Raw genomic sequence first — 13,762 nt, forward strand, 5'->3', positions numbered from 1 at the left:
TGAAAAAATCTTCACTGAAAAAGATAATTATTTTTGTTCCTGTGTGATGTCCTTCACCTTTTGATGGTGTCTCCTCTCTTATTCTCTCTTTCATTCTCTCTCTCCCTGAAGCAGTTGATAGGTAAGATAGATAAACAATGCCAAACACTGAGAGGGAACAGATTTTTCAAGTGTTCATTTCAAAAATTTGACTTAGTAGCTGGGAAAGTGTGGAGCACTCTTTTTTTTTTTTCTTCAGCTTTATTGATACATATTTGATATATAACATTGTATAAGTTTAAAGTATACAATGTGATGATTTGATACACATACATACTGCAAAGTGATTACCATAATAGGGTTGGTTAAGACCTCTATCACGTTACATAATTACCATTTTTGCATGCCGTGAGACCATTTGAGATCTACTTTCTTAACAACTTTCAAGTATACAGAATTGTTTACTGTAGACACCATGCTGAACATTAGATCCCCAGAACTTATTCATCTTACAACTGGAAGTTTGTACCCTTTGACCAACATCTCCTCATTTCTCCAACCCCCACCCTGGTATATTTATCATTCTAGTCTCTGTTTCTATGAATTTTGCTTTTTTAGATTCCACATAAACTGAGATCATACAGTATTTGTTTTTCTCCATCTGGCTTATTTTGCTTAGCATAATGCCCTTAAGACCTATCTATGTTGTTGCAAATGGCAAGATTTCCTTCTTTTTTATGGCTGAATATTACTTCCATTTACACACACACACACACACACACACATACACACACCTCTATATATGTACATATACATACCACATTTTCTTTATCCATTCACTTAGGTTATTTCCATGTCTTGGTTTTATAAATAATGTTGCAATGAGTACGGGAGTACAGATATTTTTCCAAGGTAGTATTTCATTTCCTTCAGATATATACCCAGAAATGGGATTGCTGGATCATATGGTAGATCTATTCTTAATTTTTGGAGAGAGCTTATGGAATTCTTTTGAAATCTGAATATATCTCTTATTTATACATTAGATCTTCCCATGGTTCCTGGTCTTATTCCATATTTTCTCCACTGATGTATGAGCTATTCTTAAATCCTTCTAAATATAAAATGTTTTCTCTACTTAAATTGGTAAGCTATCATTTAATTCTTCCAGTTAAGAACTTAGTAAACATGGTGATAAACACAAACAGCATAAAGTAATCACGTACATGGCATGGTCACTAGATACATATGGTCTATGCAAGTTTGTTCTTAAACCCAGAATACTTCCCCATTCTTCTAATTTCCTGGCCTGAGTCTCTGTAAGTCACCAGCTTAAAATTTACATATAAAAAATATCTCTTTGTTTAATATACTAGTTGCAGCCAGTTTCCTATTAGTAAACTTGTTTATAAAATTAAAAAGACAAAAGTACTTTTAAAAGGATATTTTCTTAGAAATGTTCCATATTTAGAGATCATAGCACCTGTCGCAAAACAACAAAGAATCAGAAGTTAAGATTAAGGGATTTCTGAATTTTCTACTGAATTTCTGTGTCACATTTTAAGCAAGTCATTAATGATGTTAAAACAAATATGACAAGGGGTGGCTTGTCGGTTGAGTGTTGGACTCTTGATTTTGGCTCAGGTCAGGATCTCAGGGTCATGAGTCGAGCCCTGAGTCAGTCTCCCTGTTGAGAGTGGAGCCTGCTTGAGATTCTCTCTCTCCCTCTGCCTCTTCCCCTCCACCACCCCCCGCACCGTGCATGGGTGCTCACTGGTTCTCACTCTCTCAAAAACAAAAATAAAACAAACAAAATATATATATGACAATAACATATATTTTGAAGATATTTTATGTTAATGTTCTAGGAGTTAGAAAGCTGCTCTTCCATTGTTAAAGACTGTAGAGTTGCTATTTGAACATTACTGTTTTGATAAATGTTTTTTCAGACATCCAATGTAACTGCTGTCCCAATGGCAATTCACCGAAGTTAGAAACTTTTCCTGATGAATGCTCATTTCTTTACATGGTCTGTATTCCATAAAAATTATCCAGCATACTCGAGATAATGTTAACTATTTTTAAGATAAAATGTTTTTTCTGAAGCTGTTTGGAGCATCACTACGTATGGTTGTGTTAGTGGCATAAAAATATCAATCTTCAATAGGAAAAAATGGATAAATGTGTCAGTTCTCTGCTCTGCTTATACTTCCAATAAAAATCCTATTTTATTAATCAAATCCAGTAAAATGAATGTCGCTTCACAATCTGATTTATAGAATTCTGTCATGCCTGAAATCCCCGGGTTGGACACAAGTCTCCTTCCCTCCAAGTGTAAAATGTCTCAGGCATTGTGATCAAGGGGATGGTAGTCCTTGTTCTGGTGACAGGTCTGCACTGAAGGACAGTCCAGGTACATGAACATCCAGAGGGAGAGAAGGAACAGCTCATTTGTCTTTCAGCCCATTTTGATTCTTTCACATTCAGCCACCAGCCCTGGGCCATCCATGAAGTCCAGTTGACTGGGTGAGTCACAGCGGCTCATCTGTCAGACTAGAGACACTTTCTAACGAGAAAGTCATTCCCCAGCATGTCGCTTTGTGTAATGTCATTGTTTTGAAGTCCTGTGGGTCCGTATTCCACTAACTGAGTCTAAATTCCTCTTCTTTGCTAGAATGGATATCTGGTATCCCAAGGCTTGTAATACCCTCGGGCACCTACTGTGTTTCTGATTGGTGTGGAAGGGGCAGGAGCTTATGCATATGCAGCATGTGACTATTTTATAGATTTCATGGTGACTAGTGCATGCATTCAAAAGTGAGGTGTTACAGTTTTATGCTCTTCTAGGCTACCGCTACATCTAAGTGCTTGGAGAACATTTGAGGGCTCAATTTAATATGTTTATACTCTCCATATACTTCCCAAAGAAATGTGCATTAACTGATCCTATCAAAGTTACACCCAAATATTTTACTATAAACTTTCTACTAAATATTTACTTAGGTTTGGTTCAGGGGGGTAAGAAAAACTACATTTATTTGTCACTTTTATGTCACAATATCATAGGAAAGCCAAAAGGAATGAGAGAGGAATGGTAGAGAAACTCAGACCCTCCAAAAAGAGGATTTAGTAAGCATCGGATTTAAAAAGATACCTGTCCATTCTAGCTGATAGAGGAGATAATATGACTCAATTTCTAATAAACATGATTAATAAACTTGTTGCTAAGTAGAAGTTGGTCGAAAGCAGGAATACTTATATTATCTTGATTTTTATATACGAAGATCATTTTAATTATAGTGAAAACATACCTTTTTGCATTACCAGTGCCAAAATCATTGCCAGGTTAATTGCTTAAATAAAATAGCAAACATAATGCACCCCTTCCTTAATGACTGAGGGTGTTGCTCTGAACCTTTAGGTTTTGTGATGTCCTGAAAGCTGTAGGCTTTTCAAATATGCCCAAGTTCTCACTAGCCTATATTTACCTCTGCTCCTGAGCTACTTCAGCCCATATTCTCAACGTCCCCACCACCAAACTGAATCCTCAAGTTATGTGGATTTGCTTCCCAAATCATCCTACTGGGCATGACTTTATCACATGTAAGGTGACATAATCAATCTTCTCTGTATGGTTGTTTCCTTCTGATCTCATGCGACTGATGCCTACGGCCATAAGACATCACAGTGGGAAGACATCAAGGGACAGCTTGATGCTGTAGTCCAGCACTCACAGAAGAGGTCAAGACTGAAGATTTACGTTTAGAAGTCACCAATATGGAGACGGTATTTGATGCCCACACAGAGGTAGCATTTGCTGTCATGCAATAGTGTCTTAGTTCAGGCTACTCTAAAAGAATCCCATGGACTGGGTGGCTTAAACAACAAGCATTTGTTTCTCACAGTTCTGGAGGCTTGATGTCCAATATCAGGGTGCCGGCATGGTTCTAGTGTGAGCGTTCCTCCTGGTTCATAGACAGCTGTCCTCTCAGTCTATCTTCCCAGGTTAGGGAGAGCAGAGAAAGGGAGCAAACTCTAATGTCTTTTCTCAGAAGGGCACTAATTTCGTCCTGGGGCTCCACCCTCATGGCACAATCACCTCCGCAGAGACCTACCTCCTACCAGCATCACAAGAGGTAATGCTCGTGCTTTTGCCGGCCTAGATGCTCAGCCAGGCGATACCGTGCAATGATTGCTGGGAGAGAGGCAGGTGATAAAACTGTGTAAGGGAAGAAATGAGATGACAAGTCAGTCGTACATTCCATCGAGGGGCTTGAGTTCCATCCCCACTATCACAAAAAAGAAGGTGTGTCCTTTGCTGTCAGTCATAGATCAGGTTGTCCTTCTGCTTCTTCTCTTGAGGGCAGAAGCTAAGCAGCTCTCTTGTCCTGGGCTCTTGCCTGTAAAATGGCGGAAGTTATATTTGCTTCATAGAGTTTATATGTGGACTAATGCAAATATTTTGGTGACAAGTCTGAAAGGGCATTCAGTTGTCCCTCAGCAAACATCCCCCCCAACTCATGTTTCCAAGTTATTTGGATAACAACTACACTGGTATATTTTTGGATAAGTCAGTACAATGCATTTCTCGGACTGGGTACTACCCTTACTCATAATTTCCTATAAACTTGTAAAATCCTGATAGAAAGTTTTTCTTCTTGGTCTCCTCTCTCCTCTATACTCTGCTTTAATTTATGTACCCCCCAGCTCTCAATATTTGAGTTTATCATTTATATCTCTGTATTTTTACAAATGGATTTAACAGGGTGCACCCAACTTTGGGAGGACAGACACCACATAAATGAAGCCCTCCTTTCCAGGAGTGCTTAAGCTTTTCTGACTTCCCAAAATAATTAAAACGTGAGAGAGTAAACTGCCCCAGAATAACAACACCGATTCTTGTGTATTGAGCACTTTCATTTTGTCACAAACTGTCTTGGTTACCTAAGGCATGGACACTCTTTTTATACCCATTGTGCAAATAAAGAAATGGTTATGGAGGATGAGGAACTGGTTCATAAACATGTTTGGAGTGAAGACAGAAATTTAAGTTCATCCAAACCTTGTGTTCTGGTCACTGTGTGTAGATTCCAGAAAACATGAAGATTACATTAGGTTAGCCCCCCCCCCCAAAAAAAGCTCTTGTACTCCCTGTTATATTTCGTTCTAATAGTATGTGTTTTTGGAGTGTTCAAGACTGTAATTTATCTGTCAGTTAGATCTGAGCACCCTGATAATACTTAGAAATATTAGGAGGAAAACCGGGAAGAACCACATAAGGTTATTCACGTAAACTTGAAGTTATTCTCATAAACTTGTGCAAGAGGCAGATACTCATAACGATCTGTGATCATTATCTTGTGCAGCACCTAGAAGTAATTCTTTAACAGTTATTATGATCCATTTCAGACATATGAAAAGTTAACTTGGTTAATACTAATTTGCCACTCTAAAGAATGAGTGTTTGTTGTTCTATTTCTGTCATTTCACAGCCAAAATCTATTCAAGTTATGTTTTTAACATGAGACCCTAAATGGGAGGTTAAATTAGTTTTACAACAGTGAGCCCCATAATCGTCTGAATTTTTCTAAAATGTCTTCGTTTAAACATTTACTGTAATTTCATTATAAAAGTTTAGATCCCAAAGTCAATTTTCATAAGTGGAAGAAACAATTTCACTTTCCAGGTGTGTGAGATGTTTCTACTTCAACATTTAACTGACTGAAAAATAAGCACTGTCACCAAAAGGCACCAATCACTGTCTGTTTGCATGGAGGATTTGGCGCAATTTGCCTACCCTGAAAAACACTTTGTTGTCCATAACATATCATTAGTGTGCCTTCTCAAAGTCAGAACTTATCCCATAATATACTTTTGCTCTGATTGAAGGTATTATAGTTTCAACCCAGTTTAATTTTAGCTTTGCGATGATTATCATTATATCATAAAGCCAAATAGTGTGTAGATCATCTTCACCTACACATAGTTCATAATCAAAGAGAAGTAATCATCCTTGATGCTCAAGGATGCCCCATTTCTCATTTCAGTTATAACCTTGAATAATCAGTCATGTTTCCTAGTTCATATTTGGATGGTGCTATCAACATGTATCTGGAATAATGAATGAATGAGTGAATGACTGGATGAGTGAATGAATGGATGAGTGAATGAATGAATGGATGGGAAAAAAAGGAAAGGAAAAATGCCTATCTCAGTTGCCCACTAGAGAAGTGTCATACAATCACGTGTTTTCTACCTGATGACACAGCGTAATTCTAGACGTGCGTGTGGACATCCATGTGCAAATTTACACAAACCCAAGAGAATGCTATTACCCCAGACATATGGGTATATGTCATCATTTTCCATATGCTATTTTCTACCTCTCCATCAAATATTTCTATTACTTTTCATTTTTCTAATTCCTGTTTATGCTCCAGTTAAATGGCAAATACGGTCTCTTTACAGGTCAACTGGGCAACTTATTGAATATGAATGCCAGAGTTAAAAATTCTTACCAAATAAGACAAAAATGCCTGGAGGCTGTGACGTTTTACGCATAATCGATGTTGTTGAGTAGAAATGTGTCCTCAGCAGCATCCGCCATGTTGGAGAATTTACTGGAAGGTAAAGGCTGTTACAACATCCACTGTCACTTCATCTCAGCAGCCACATTATTCCCCAGTTCACAGGATATTTAATCTAATCCACAAATTCACAGTCCAGGCTTCTAAGGACACAATGTTTCTTTTTATCACCCTCCTCTTGGAAACAAGACTCAAATTATATTCTTAACTTGCAGATGCTTTGCCCTTTGGTTTCTCAGAGTGAGAGTGATCAGGGAAGAAAGGTATGATTAGAAATACTGAATTTTTGAAAATCTTTTTTTTTTTGAAGATTTTATTCATTTATTTGACAGAGAGAGACACAGCGAGAGAGGGAACACAAGCAGGGGGAGTGGGAGAGGGAGAAGCAGGCTTCCCGCGGAGCAGGGAGCCCGATGAGGGGCTCGATCCCAGGACCCTGGGATCATGACCTGAGCCGAAGGCAGACGCTTAATGACTGAGCCACCCAGGCGCCCCTGAAAATTTGAAAATCTTATCTCTATTCCTGGATAACAGTTTTGCAAAGGAGAATTCACTTATGATGCTAATAATAGAAATAATTTGTTTGATTAATGAGTATTGTCATTGACTTCTGGTTGTAATGATTGTTATTAAGAGTATAGTGTGGGAACAGAAAAGCGACCACTTTCTGGAAGGTAGGACGTGCGGAGAAGTGAATCCGAGGCGATATTCGGGAGGCTAGACGGCGGGGGAGGGGCCTCCGTCGGCCGCTTCTGGCAAGTGATAGAGCCGCGGAGCACAAAATCGGAACTTTTAGAAGTCTGCTCCGCTGAGGGACGTCACTCTGGTGGCGAAGTGGGGGGTGGAACCCTCGCGGGACAGTGTGGTCTCAGGACCCTCGGGGTCACAGAAAGACCGGGGGTGCCTGAGTGCGGCAGAGCTCCCAGGTATCGGAGCGGGGAAGCCGGCTGCAGAGACGGAGCCCAGGCGCGGGCTCTCAGCTCGGGGTTGCCATAGACCGTGATCCGCGGCACAGTCGGGCCACAGCTCCTCCAGCAGGGACCCAACAAGCGGCAGATCCGGGGAGACTCCCCTTCTTCCCCCGGGAGGAGAGGTGCGGGAGCGCACCGCGGGGATCTGCTGGGTTTGGAGACTCCACCCGGGGTCGGGTGCCAGATAGAAAGGCGCGGTCACAGGCCGGGTGAGCATGGAGTGCAGCCGGAGACCGGGGAGACGGGAGTGACTGACGGCTTTTCTCTGGGGGCTCGCTGAGGAGCGGGACCCCGAGCTCTCGGCTCCTCCGGGGCGGAGACTGGGAGGCCGCCATTTTCACTCTCCGCCTCCAAAGCTGTACGGAAAGCTTGCAGGGAACAAAAGCTCCGGAGAGCAAACCCGAGCAGATTACTTAGCCCGGACCGGCAAGGGCGGGGCAATTCCGCCTCCGGCAGAGACATTTGGGAACCACGGCAACAGGCCCCTCCCCCAGAAGATCAGCGAGAACAGCCAGCCAAGACCAAGTTTACCGATCAGTGAGAACGGCAGAACTCCAGCGCTAGGGGAACACTGCACATAGAATTCATGGCTTTTTTACCATGATTCTTTAGTCTTTCAAAGTTAATTATTTTTTTTTAACTGTCTTTTTTTCTTTTTTCCTTTTTTCTTTTTTTTTGAATTTTTCTTTTTCCCTTTTTCAACCAACATCTTATCAATCCCTTTTTTAAAAAAAAACATTTTTATTTTTCATTTTTAAAGTCATATTCTATCCCTTCATAGTAGTTACCCGTATTTTTGGCATATATATATAAGTTGTTCTCTCTTTAAAATCTTGAGATAGTTTCTTCTAACAGATCAAAATATACTCTAAATCTCTAGTGTATGGTTTTTTTCTACTCCCCTGCCTGATCACATTCTCCCCCTTTTTTCTTTCTTTTTTTTTTTTTAATCCTCTTCTTTCTTTTTTCAAACAACTTATCAAATCCTTTTTTAAAATTTTTTATAATTTCCATCTTTACAGTCATATTCCATCCCTTCATCATATCAACCCTTATTTTTGTACATATATAAGTTTTTCTTTCTTTAAAATTTTGGGAGGGACTTTCTTTTAACAGACCAAAATACACCCAAAATCTAGTGTGTGGCACTGATCTATAATCCAGCCTGATCATATTTGATCACATTCTGTTTTTGTTTTGTTTTGTTTTGTTCTGCTTTTGTTTGTTTTTATCTTTATCTTTTTCTTTTTTCTTTTTTTCTTTCCTTTTCTTTTTTCTCTCTTTCCCTTTCTTTTCCCACTGCTTCAGGTCTTTTCTGATTTGTTTAGAGTATATTTTCTGGGGACGTTGTTACCCTGCTAGCATTTTGTTCTCTCATTAATCTATTCTCCTCTGCACAAAATGACAAGATGGAAAAAATCACCTCAACGAAAAGAACAAGAGGTAGTACCGACTGCCAGGGACCTACTCAATATGGACATTAGTACGATGTCAGATCTAGAGTTCAGAATCATCACTTTAAAGATACTAGCTGGGCTTGAAAAAAACATGGAAGTTATTAGAGAAACCCTTTCTGGAGAAGTAAAAGAACTAAAATCTAACCAAGTAGAAATCAAAAGGCTATCAATGAGGTGCAATCAAATATGGGGGCGCTAACTGCTAGGATAAATGAGGCAGAAGAAAGAATCAGTGAGATAGAAGACCAAATGATGGAAAATAAAGAAGCTGAGAAAAAGAGAGATAAACAACTACTGGATCACGAGGGCAGAATTCGAGAGATAAACGATACCATTAGACGAAACAACATTAGAATAATTGGGATCCCAGAAGAAGAAGAAAGAGAGAGAGGTGCAGAAGGTATAATGGAGCAAATTATAACAGAGAACTTCCCTAATTTGGGGAAGGAAACAGGCATCAAAATCCAGGAAGCACAGAGAACCCCTCTCAAAATCAATAAAAATAGGTCAACACCCCGACATCTAATAGTAAAACTTACGAGTCTCAGAGACAAAGAGAAAATCCTGAAAGCAGCTCGGGAGAAGAGATATGTAACCTACAATGGTAGAAACATTAGATTGGCAACAGACTTATCCACAGAGACCTGGCAGGCCAGAAAGGACTGGCAGGACATATTCAGAGCACTAAATGAGAAAAATATGCAGCCAAGAATACTATATCCAGCTAGGCTGTCATTGAAAATTGAAGGAGAGATAAAAAGCTTCCAGGACAAACAAAAACTAAAGGAATTTGCAAACACGAAACCAGCCCTACAACAAATATTGAAAGGGGTCCTCTAAGCAAAGAGAGAGCCTAAAAGCAACATAGACCAGAAAGGAACACAAACAATATACAGTAACAGTCACTTTACAGGCAATACAATGGCACTGAACTCCTATCTTTAAATAGTAACCCTGAATGTAAATGGGCTAAATGCCCCAATCAAAAGACACAGGCTATCAGATTGGATTAAAAAACAAGACCCATCGATATGCTGTCTGCAAGAGACTCATTTTAGACCCAAAGACACCCCCAGATTGAAAGTGAGGGGGTGGAAAACCATTTACCATGCTAATGGACACCAAAAGAAAGCTGGGGTGGCAATCCTTATATCAGACAAATTAGATTTTAAACCAAAGACTGTAATAAGAGATGAGGAAGGACACTATATCATACTTAAAGGGTCTATCCAACAAGAAGATCTAACAATTGTAAATATCTATGCCCCTAACATGGGAGCAGCCAATTATATAAGGCAATTAATAACAAAAGCAAAGAAACACATCGACAACAATACAATAATAGTGGGGGACTTTAACACCCCCCTCACTGAAATGGACAGATCGTCTAAGCAAAAGATCAACAAGGAAATAAAGACTTTAAATGACACACTGGACCAAATGGACTTCACAGACATATTCAGAACATTCCATCCCAAAGCAACGGAATACACATTCTTCTCTAGTGCCCATGGAACATTCTCCAGAATAGATCACATCCTAGGTCATAAATCAGGTCTCAACCGGTACCAGAAGATTGGGATCATCCCCTGCCTATTTTCAGACCACAATGCTTTGAAACTAGAACTCAATCACAAGAGGAAAGTCGGAAAGAACTCAAATACATGGAGGCTAAAGAGCATCCTACTGAAGAATGAATGGGTCAACCAGGAAATTAAAGAAGAATTAAAAAAATTCATGGAAACCAATGAAAATGAAAACACAACTATTCAAAATCTTTGGGATACAGCAAAGGCAGTCCTAAGAGGAAAGTATATAGCAATACAAGCCTTTCTCAAGAAACAAGAAAGGTCTCAAGTACACAACCTAACCCTACACCTAAAGGAGCTGGAGAAAGAACAGCAAATAAAGCCTAAACCCAGCAGGAGAAGAGAAATAATAAAGATCAGAGCAGAAATCAATGAAATAGAAACCAAAAGAACAGTAGAACAGATCAACGAAACTAGGAGCTGGTTCTTTGAAAGAATTAACAAGATTGATAAGCCCCTGGCCAGACTTATCAAAAAGAAAAGAGAAATGACCCAAATCAACAAAATCATGAATGAAAGAGGAGAAATCACAACCAACGCCAAAGAAATACAAACAATTATAAGAACATATTATGAGCAACTCTATGCCAACAAATTAGATAACCTGGAAGTAATGGACGCATTCCTAGAGATGTATCAACTACCAAAACTGAACCAGGAAGAAATAGAACACCTGAACAGACCTATAACCACTAAGGAAATAGAAGCAGTCATCAAAAATCTCCCAAAACACAAAAGCCCAGGGCCAGATGGCTTCCCAGGGGAATTCTACCAAACATTTCAAGAAGAATTAATACCTATTCTTCTGAAACTGTTCCAAAAAATAGAAATGGAAGGAAAACTTCCAAACTCATTTTATGAGGCCAGCATTACCTTGATCCCAAAACCAGACAAAGACCCCATCAAAAAGGAGAATTACAGACCAATATCCCTGATGAACATGGATGCAAAAATTCTCACCAAAATACTAGCCAATAGGATCCAACAGTACATTAAAAGGATTATTCACCATGACCAAGTCGGATTTATCCCAGGGCTGCAAGGTTGGTTCAACATCCGCAAATCAATCAACGTGATACAATACATTAACAAAAGAAAGAACAAGAATCATATGATCCTCTCAATAGATGCAGAAAAAGCATTTGACAAAGTACAGCATCCTTTCTTGATCAAAACTCTTCAGAGTATAGGGATAGAGGGTACATACCTCAATATCATAAAAGCCATCTATGAAAAACCTACAGTGAATATCATTCTCAATGGGGAAAAACTGAGAGCTTTCCCCCTAAGGTCAGGAACACGGCAGGGATGTCCACTATCACCACTGCTATTCAACATAGTATTGGAAGTCCTAGCCACAGCAATCAGACAACAAAAAGAAATCAAAGGCATCCAAATTGGCAAAGAAGAAGTCAAACTCTCACTCTTTGCAGATGATATGATACTTTATGTGGAAAATCCCAAAGACTCCACCCCAAAACTGCTAGAACTCAAACAGGAATTCAGTCAAGTGGCAGGATATAAAATCAATGCACAGAAGTCAGTGGCATTCCTATACACCAACAACAAGTCAGAAGAAAGAGAAATTAAGGAGTCGATCCCATTTACAATTGCGCCCAAAACCATAAGATACCTAGGAATAAATCTAACCAAAGAGGCAAAGGATCTGTACTCAGAAAACTATAAAATACTCATGAAAGAAATTGAGGAAGACACAAAGAAATGGAAAAACGTTCCATGCTCATGGATTGGAAGAACAAATATTGTGAAGATGTCAATCCTACCTAGAGCAATCTACACATTCAATGCAATCCCCATCAAAATACCATCCACTTTCTTCAAAGAAATGGAACAAATAATCCTCAAATTTGTATGGAACCAGAAAAGACCCCGCATAGCCAGAGGAATGTTGAAAAAGAAAAGCAAAGCTGGCGGCATCACAATTCCAGACTTCCAGCTCTACTACAAAGCTGTCATCATCAAGACAGTATGGTACTGGCACAAAAACAGACACATAGATCAATGGAACAGAATAGAGAGCCCAGAAATGGACCCTCAACTCTATGGTCAACTAATCTTTGACAAAGCAGGAAAGAATGTCCAATGGAAAAAAGACAGTCTCTTCAACAAATGGTGTTGGGAAAATTGGACAGCCACATGCAGAAGAATGAAACTGGACCATTTCCTTACACCACACACAAAAATAGACTCCAAACGGTTGAAAGACCTCAATGTGAGACAGGAGTCCATCAAAATCCTAAAGGAGAACACAGGCAGCAACCTCTTCGACCTCAGCCGCAGCAACTTCTTCCTAGAAACATCGCCAAAGGCAAGGGAAGCAAGGGCAAAAATGAACTATTGGGACTTCATCAAGATAAAAAGCTTTTGCAAAGCAAAGGAAACAGTCAACAAAACCAAAAGACAACTGACAGAATGGGAGAAGATATTTGCAAATGACATATCAGATAAAGGGCTAGTATCCAAAATCTATAAAGAACTCATCAAACTCAACACCAAAAGAACAAAGAATCCAATCAAGAAATGGGCAGAAGACATGAACAGACATTTTTCCAAAGAAGACATCCAAATGGCCAACAGACACATGAAAAAGTGTTCAATATCGCTCGGCATCAGGGAAATCCAAATCAAAACCTCAATGAGATACCACCTCACACCAGTCAGAATGGCTAAAATTAACAAGTCAGGAAATGACAGATGTTGGCGGGGATGCGGAGAAAGGGGAACCCTCCTACACTGTTGGTGGGAATGCAAGCTGGTGCAGCCACTCTGGAAAACAGTATGGAGGTTCCTCAAAAAGTTGAAAATAGAGCTACCATATGATCCAGCAATTGCACTACTGGGTATTTACCCCAAAGATACAAAAGTAGGGACCCGAAAGGCTACGTGCACCCCGATGTTTATTGCAGCAATGTCCACAATAGCCAAACTGTGGAAAGAGCCGAGATGTCCATCAACAGATGAATGGATAAAGAAGATGTGGTATATATATACAATGGAATATTATGCAGCCATCAAAAGGAATAAGATCTTGCCATTTGCAACGACGTGGATGGAACTGGAGGGTATTATGCTGAGCGAAATAAGTCAAACAGAGAAAGACATGTATCATATGACCTCACTGATATGAGGAATTCTTAATCTCAGGAAACAAACTGAGG

Source organism: Phoca vitulina, unplaced genomic scaffold (assembly GCF_004348235.1).
Source record: "Phoca vitulina isolate PV1807 unplaced genomic scaffold, GSC_HSeal_1.0 scaffold17, whole genome shotgun sequence".
Classification (NCBI taxonomy): Eukaryota; Metazoa; Chordata; class Mammalia; order Carnivora; family Phocidae; genus Phoca; species Phoca vitulina.